This window comes from Silene latifolia, chromosome 8 (assembly GCF_048544455.1).
Source record: "Silene latifolia isolate original U9 population chromosome 8, ASM4854445v1, whole genome shotgun sequence".
Lineage (NCBI taxonomy): Eukaryota > Viridiplantae > Streptophyta > Magnoliopsida > Caryophyllales > Caryophyllaceae > Silene > Silene latifolia.
Window position 1 is genome coordinate 2,341,777 of NC_133533.1, and position 8,619 is coordinate 2,350,395.

Consider the following 8,619-nt stretch of genomic DNA (forward strand, 5'->3'; position numbering starts at 1 on the left):
TGTCGGCACCCCCAAATGTCTTCCGTTGGTGCTCAAACTTTGCGTGGACGCTTTATTTTACCCGAGGAACTTTCTATGTGATTTCCGGAGAATTTTGTTCCGGGACCCCGGAATCCCGAAAAACCGTGTATTATACAGTTCAATTTCCGCCATTCAGAAGGTCGTACCGGACCCTGTTTCTTTTTCTCCCTGTTTTTCAATCACGCGTCCGAGCTCATTTTGGGAATCAACCTGTTCGATTCCAGGAATCACCCTGTTCGATTTCAGCTTCAAATAACGAGATTTAACACATTTTTCACGATAATCCGAGTTTCCGTGAATGCTGGTTTGTGGCACACTGGCACCCCCAAATGTGTTCCGTTGGTGCTCAAACTTTGCGTGGCCGCTTTATTTGACCCGAGGAACTTCAATTTCAGTCGTTCGGAAGGTCGTACGAGACTCTGTTTCTTTTTCTCCTTGTTTTTCAATCACGCGTCCGAGCTCATTTCAGAAATCAAACTGTTCGATTTCAGGAGTCAACCTGTTTGATTTCAGCCTCAAATAACGAGCTTTAACACATTTTTCACGATAATCCGAGTTTCGGCGAATGTTGGTTTGTGGCACGCCGGCACCCTCAAATGTCTGCTGTTGGTGCTCAAACTTTGCGTGACCGCTTTATCTGACCCGAGGAACTTTCTATGTGATTTCCGGAGAATTTTGTTCCGGGACCCCGTAATCCCGAAAAACCGTGTATTATACACTTCAATTTCAGCCGTTCGGAAGGTCGTACCGGACCCTGTTCCTTTTTCTACCTATTTTTCATTCACGAGTCCGAGCTCATTTCAGGAATCAACCTATTCGATTTCAGGCTCAAATAACGAGCTTTAACACATTTTTCACGATAATCCGAGTTTCGGCGAATGTTGGTTTGTGGCACGCCGGCACCCCCAAATGTGTTCCGTTGGTGCTCAAACTTTGCGTGGCCGCTTTATCTGACCCGAGGAACTTTTTATGTGATTTCCGGAGAATTTTGTTCCGGGACCTCGGAATCCCGAAAAACCATGTATTACACACTTCAATTTCAGCCGTTCGGAAGGTCGTACCGGACCCTGTTTCTTTTTCTCCCTGTTTTCAATCACGCGTCCGAGCTTATTTTGGGAATCAACCTGTTCGATTCCAGGAATCAACCTGTTCGATTTCAGCCTCAAATAACGAGCTTTAACACATTTTTCACGATAATCCGAGTTTCGAATGTTGGTTTGTGGCACGCCGGCACCCCCAAATGTCTTCCGTTGGTGCTCAAACTTTGCGTGGCCGCTTTATCTGACCCGAGGAACTTTCTATGTGATTTCCGGCGAATTTTGTTCCGGTTCCCCGGAATTCCGAAAAACCGTGTATTACACTTCAATTTCAGCCGTTCGGAAGGTCGTACCGGACCCTGTTTCTTTTTCTCCCTGTTTTTCAATCCCCGAAAAACCGTGTGTATTATACACTCCGTTTAGATAACTTCATTCAGTAGGTCTCTCTTGTGACGGTCATAATTTGCGATGGACCAAATGTGACCACTTTATGATAAAATGTAATCATACATAAAAATGTTACCTATCCAAAAATGGTCACATTTTCTCAAAAAATGGTCACATTAGGCCCGTCGTAAGCTTATGACGGAATAGTGCCTGTCACAAGTGAGAATTTGCCAACTTCATTTGGGAGTCGCATTAACAGATTTACGAGTTAATTTGAATGGTTAAAACCGACTGTTATTTATACATGAAATTAATCTAGTCATATGTGATGCAACTATGTATGACAAATTGATATTTCTATTATCTGATGAGAGAAGCGCTACAGTTTCGCGAGCTATCTACCTAATATCACAACAAAATATTATGGGATATTCTACGGTGTACTCTCGTGGTTTTTGGTTTTTCACGTTGTACCCCTTCTTTTTTTTATATTATATAGTGTACCCCTAAACTCTATACATTAGTCTATACCATGACTTTGTTTATTGTCTTTGTTAACTTATTTTCTTAAATGACCTATTAAATCGTCTATTTATCATTCCAATTACTCGATAATCTATTTATTTACTTCTTAGTTCGCCGAATTACTCATTAGCCCAAGAAATAGCATACAAAACAAACTTAAAGTTCAAAAAATCTTCATTATCATGTCATGAATCAGAACAAATGTTTTTAATAGTAGTTGGTGCTTATTAAAAGTGATTTGTGATGTTTCTCATATAGACTGGTGATACAACATTAATAAGTCAAAATAAAGGTCAAGGTACAGTCGTTCGATAGTGATAAATTTAATGGAGAGTTAAACGAGGTTATGATGGAGAAATAAGTACGAAGTTAAGGGATACAATGTAGAATTACAAAAAAAAGGTACAATATAGAAAACCGAAAAACTCAGAGATACACCGTAGAATATTCCAAACATTATCAAGTGTCATAATAGACTCTAGTCCCTTATGAGATAAAGGAGACGAATGATTTAAATGCTAAATTTGATATGAATTCAGATCTTGACTATGCTCAAAGATGAGTTCTTTTTCATCAAAACACATGGTTGAGTGTCCCTTAAGAATTAAGTCAACAAATGTTCTCAAATGATCAACTTAACCAAAAGCTTAAATTGAAGCACACAAACGGCGGTCGAGAGTGCACATGCTCTATCAATTCCATTATCAATCCCATATGACCAGGGATGTTTAAGACCATAGGCGACCACGGGCGTGGGAACCAGGCCTCCGCTTTTAGTCACCGGATTACAAGCTTATATTAATGAAATTCAATACAAACATCGAACTATAATAGATATGTGCATTCATATTTAGGACCTCATTTTCTTGTGTCGCACTGAGCCTCCATTTATTTTAAGACGCCCCTGCATATGACCCTGTTTGGTGAACACTATATTGAGCGAATTTAGTAGATTCCGGCCTAATTAGTAGTTTGACCAAACAATCTACTACTTTCATGTGTTTGGTAAACGGCGTATTCTGATAGCATATTTGTCAGAATCTACTGTTTTTGAATATGTTGCTAATAGCAGCATATTGCATTAGTATATTCACTTTTTCATGAAATCATTCTAATTATCTTAAATTCTGCTATTTACCAAACACATTTTTCTAATTCTGCTGATTTGTTTGATAGTCAAATCTGCTAACCGTATTCTACTAACGTTATCCACTATCATAAATCTGCTTCTGCAAAATAACAAGTATTTTTTTAGTGTCATCACCAAAGTAGCATATGTTCGACCACTAATTACGGAACCTTAATACACAATTAAGGCTTGACCTTGCATAAACAATATAATCCTATGTTCTGTCTTGGAATCTCATTTATTGTCTAGCAAGCATTGACTTTCCCTTGCTTAAAAAAACAATATCAAAAGTAATAAAACAGATACGTATAATAATATAAAAGGGTTTGTATGGTATACGTACTTCATAAGCTTAGATTCGACGATGCATTCGAATAAAAATTTCTAGTTTTTCTAGTTTTTCTGAAAAGAAGTGTTAAAATGAGATATACTAAATTTCTTTTTGTTTTTGTTTTCCTTCATTTTTTTCACATAGTAATTAGCCAACAAAATTTCACATATTATCAATGTATCGATATTTACGGTACTTACACTCGTAATAGTAAATTCCAATCCAATCTCTTGAAAGTCCTCTATACAATATCCACCAATACTCAAATCGACTATGGCTTCTACAACTTCTCAACAGGCAACACTCCTAATCAAGTTAACGCGATTGCATTATGTCGAGGTGACCTCACCAAGGCCGAGTGTAGTAAGTGTCGCAATGACGCTATCATTAAACTCACTCGGTTATGCCCAAAAGAAAAGGAAGCTGTTGGATGGTACTCGAATTGTACCCTTTGGTATTCCACGCGTACTATATTCGGGATAAGTGAAGAGGGAAACCGATTTGAAATATATAATACTGATAGTGTCGAGCCCATTCCAATTCAGTTCAACTCAGCTCTAACGAGATTATTGAATTACGTTAATAAGAACGCGTCTTTGGGTGATTCTAGGCTTAAGTTTGCAACTGGTGAGACTAGCTTTACTACTAGTAAAGGTTACATATACAATATATTTGCACTTTCGCAATGTAACCCGGATTTGACCGAAAAACTCTGCTCTAATTGTCTTTCCTATTTAACTAATTTGCATCTTAAATGTTGCGGTAATGAAACTATGTCGTGGTTTGCTAGCCCGAGTTGCAATGTCAGATATGAGCCGTACCAATTTTACAATATACTTGGTACACCCTCGATAATATTACCTCCCATACCCGCGCCCACAACATCAGAAGATATATATGCTCCCAGTTATGCACCCACCGGTTCCCTGAGAACGCCTCACGAGCACTCTAATACTTCAGGTATGTTGTATACTTAAATGTCTTACTTTGTGTATTGATCTCTTATCGACATGGCCCATAGACCTAATTAGGCACATAACTAAAGGTGATTTTGTTGCTGACGGGGTTTGAACCAAATCATGAGCAGAAGCGTACGCAGGAATTTCGTATAAGGGGCACCGAAAAAATTCATTACATTATTTTTATCTTTAAGAACAATTTAATATTTTGAATTTTTTTTCTCTAAACTAATGTCAGTAGAAAGTAAAAAGACTGGCAAATTAATTGGTTAGATCGATATTTTTTCCAATATTCAACAATAAAGGACATGGGTTGATGGGCGAAGCCCAAATAACAAAAAAGTTAATTAACTAAAATTGCATACACCAAAGTCGAACCTGGTATCTTTCAGTTGCGCTAACACCTCTCTTCCAACTGATCTACTATATATAGCTTACTATATAGTTACGATATTAATAAATACTTCATCCTAATCTCTATTTTCTTCCCTTTGTTTGTGGACACGGGTATTAAGGTGGGGAATAAAATAAGAGTAAAAGAGTTGGTTCGGGTTTGGTGATATGAGAGATGGATGAATAATTATGAGTTAAATAAAGAATTATGGGGCCAAAACATTAAGGAAAGTAATAAAATATGGGTAAAAAAGTTGGGTGGGGTTTAGTTATAGGAGAGAATGATAAATAAAATAAGAGTGAAAGTTTCCAAAATAAAAAAATGGAAGAAAACTTGAATAATCCGTTTAAGGAAATAGGGAAAAAAAATAGTGAATAGGAAGGGGTATTTGTTTCTAAGCGTTCATGATCACCTGCCCACCCGGGCCACTCCCTAGATCCGCCCCTGATCATGAGTATCACCGCTCAGGACTTTACCAACTAAATTAGTTGACATCTACATTACGGATCTGACAATAAACGTAGGATGTAGCATAAAAATGGCCTCAATTAGGCCTCGGTCAGCTATGATCAGGTCACGTGTTATAGCAGTCAGTCCATACAATTCTCGTTGTATTTTGAAAAGAAAAAGGATTGTATATCAGATGTACTACCTCACGTTTAATGACTTTTTTAGTTTTTGTATATTTTTGTAGTTCTATAGAGTTTATAAATTACATTTTAGTTTTATGATGTCAAAAATAAAAAATTTCTGAGCTTATATGTAATCTTTTTGAATTATAATGTAACTTTTTTAGATTAATGTTTAAGTAAATGAACTCAAAAACTTTATAATAAAACTCAAAATTTTTAAATTAAAACTCAAAAAGTTTATCTTAATGCTCAAAAACTATATCAATCTGATGTACTACATCAGATGTATAATTCACTCACTGTATTTTGGATGATGGGTTATTCAGAAATTGTCTTTCAATGTTTCGCTATACGACTCTTAAACAACTATACATGTTGGTGTTCTGTTTTTATGTACTATCAAGGAAAAAAGAGCAGCAAGTCGAAGACTATCGTCCTGATTGCCGTGATTTCAACAGTTGCATCACTTGTTCTTGTAGTTTTATGCTATGCCTCGTTTAGGATGCGGAAAATGAAGAGAATTTCTGAAGGTCGGTAAAAAAATGTAGTTTATATTTCGGTATTTCATTGATAATATCATAAGTTGGTTGTATATGTACATACTAATACTTTGATTAATTGTCTTATACTAGAAACCAAGGTGGAAATCGCAAGCGTCGAGTCACTACAATATGACTTTAGCACTATTAAAGCGGCGACTGACAACTTTTCTTTAGCTAATAAGCTTGGCCATGGCGGATTTGGTGTTGTCTACAAGGTAATTAGTCTAACTAACATCTACATTACTTTTAGAGGTGATCAACAAAGTCGGAGCTTGTAATTAAGAGATCCAATGTGAGAATTTATTTAGGTTATTAATAACTATAATAATAAAATGAAGATAAAAAAGAAAAGAAAAACGTCCACAACAACAATAATAACGAATGTTGTGGCACAACACTTATAAACGTCACAAATTCACAATAGAAGTAACAAAATACGAATAATCGTACCAAAATTTTAGTAATCATGGGAATATATATATTGTATATATAATATGCCTATATATACTGTGACAATATATATTGTGGCAATTGAATATACATGTAGGTGATGAAGTTTTTTTCCCACGGGCCCTTCGCTCCCGGGGCCCCATTGCACATTTGGCCAAAAATTTCTAGACGTAATGTGGACTTTGTATCCTATGGATCACGAAACATTATGAAACAAGACATATTGTTCATTTATATCGGTATAGTTCCACTGATTTATAATAGAGCACCGTAAAGGGTTATACGAAATGTCTTCGTTTCTTCCACTAATTATGGAGTATGCTTTGGAATTCAGGGCATAGTTCCGGATGGACGAGAAATAGCAGTGAAGAGGCTTTCAAGTAATAACTTAGGCCAAGGAGAAGCAGAATTCAAAAATGAGATAGCATTACTTGCTGAACTTCAACACAGGAATCTTGTTCGACTTTACGGCTTCTGCTTAGACAAGAAAGAAAGAATCTTAGTATACGAGTTTGTACCAAATGCAAGTCTTGATCATTTCCTATTTGGTACGCTCCCACCCATAAAACTCAAGATATGATGTAATGATGTACTCCTATTCATTTCCATTATTGCCTTGTTTGATGAGTCAACTATATGTATATGAAACCATTACGTTTATGTAGAATCACCCGATGAGGGGGGTTTGGATTGGAGCAAGCGACGCAAAATTATAGGAGGCATTGCACAAGGACTGGTTTACTTACATGAACACTCTCGTCTTAAAATCATTCATCGCGACCTTAAACCTGCCAACATACTACTTGACGCAGAGATGAATCCTAAGATTGCTGACTTTGGCTTAGCCAAGCTCTTTTCGGCAGATGAAACTCATGAAAACGCTAGTAAAGTCGCGGGAACCTAGTATGTGATCGTCTTATATATAACTTACTAGTATTTTTATTCCATGACTAACAAAAAGTAATGCATTTTCAGCGGATACATGGCTCCTGAATATACAAGATACAGGCAGTTTTCTGTTAAGTCGGATGTCTACAGCTTTGGAATCTTGGTTCTCGAAATCATATGTGGCCGCAGAAACAGTGGCTTCTTTGAGGAGGAGTTTGCTGCTGGCTTAGTAAGCTTGGTAATTTGTCTATAACTCCTATAAACTAAGTTAATATTTCACCCATTTGTTTCTTGTTACAGAGTAAACATAGTAAAACTGACATAATCTATGTGTGTTCGTAGGTATGGAAAAATTGGAGGGAGGGAACAATCTTAAACGTCGTTGACCCAAAAGTTGCATTGAGTACTTCACTGGAAACTGGAGTCAGTAGACATATACACGTTGGGTTGTTATGCGTACAGAAGAATGTAGCTGATCGACCTAATATGTCCTCGATTATCATATGGTTGAGTACCGACTTTCCGCTGCCATTGCCTTCATTTCCAGGATACATCAGCGAAACATTTCAACTACCACGTCAAGCATCCGACTCAGATTGGTCCACCCTCAATTCAAATATGTCTTCTACAATGAATGGAAACTCCGGATCCATGATACATCCCTTTTAAGAAGGCTTTGCGAAAAATATGATTGTTGTTTTGATGTTTTTTTTTAGCGCTAATGAGAAATAAAGCCTAGATCATTTCCCTGATTAATTATCTTTCGAGAGTGTTTGTAGGGCATCCCGTCCATTAAACGTGACCTATACGGCCAGTAAAAGAGTGTATATAGATAACGGATTTTCAAAATCAACATAGTATAAAAGGGAAGTCATTTAAAGGCTACCTATTGGCTCCCCCTTTCCAGGAAATTTACATGACTTTTTTTATTTCAAACGCGGCCTACCATAATTGTAGGTGATTTAATTTATGCCATTGAACATTCTTATTCCGTTTTTGATAGGACTATGGATTACAATTACATATAAATTATACACTACGCAGAACAATATATTCTTACCAAACAAAAAAAAAATACAGAATAGTATATTTCGTAGTATATATTTCCCATGATATTAAAACTCTATGAATAAAATTACATTACAAAATTATAAATATAATGTGATCCAAGTATCTAACTATCAATCTCTTGACTTCAAATAATCACCCTCAGGAGAGCAATTTGAATAGAGCACCAGAATAAAGCAAAATAAATTAAACATTATAAATAAACTAAAAGTAATTAGACAAATACTGTAATAAATTAAAAAAAAGTATGCTCAAT

At 36.3% G+C, this 8,619-nt stretch overlaps 1 pseudogene; it reads left to right on the forward strand.

Annotated features, from left to right (window-relative positions):
- The first annotated feature begins 4,203 nt into the window (after nt 1–4,203).
- LOC141597512 (cysteine-rich receptor-like protein kinase 44) lies at nt 4,204–7,964 on the forward strand (annotated as a pseudogene).
- Nucleotides 7,965–8,619: the final 655 nt, after the last annotated feature.